Raw genomic sequence first — 334 nt, 5'->3', positions numbered from 1 at the left:
ATGCCCCCCACACACAACAACATTATCATATTGTTATATATGGCACCACACCACACCACACCCCCAAACCCCAAACAAAACAACACACCACCACACACCAAAACAAACACCCCCACACACCACACACACACACACAACACCAACCCCCCACCATTATAATATCCATAGACCCCCATATAATGATTAGATTACATAATAATGGGTAAAAAAATACATACATATACATAACATACACATAGATCATGCTAAATAACACACATAAATAACACACACAACACCAACCATTGCACACATCACCACAACAAAATACACACTACACATACACAAAAAACCC

The sequence above is a fragment of the Penaeus monodon genome, chromosome 21 (genome assembly GCF_015228065.2).
Source record: "Penaeus monodon isolate SGIC_2016 chromosome 21, NSTDA_Pmon_1, whole genome shotgun sequence".
In the NCBI taxonomy this organism is placed as follows: domain Eukaryota; kingdom Metazoa; phylum Arthropoda; class Malacostraca; order Decapoda; family Penaeidae; genus Penaeus; species Penaeus monodon.
This window is presented reverse-complemented; position numbering follows the sequence as displayed.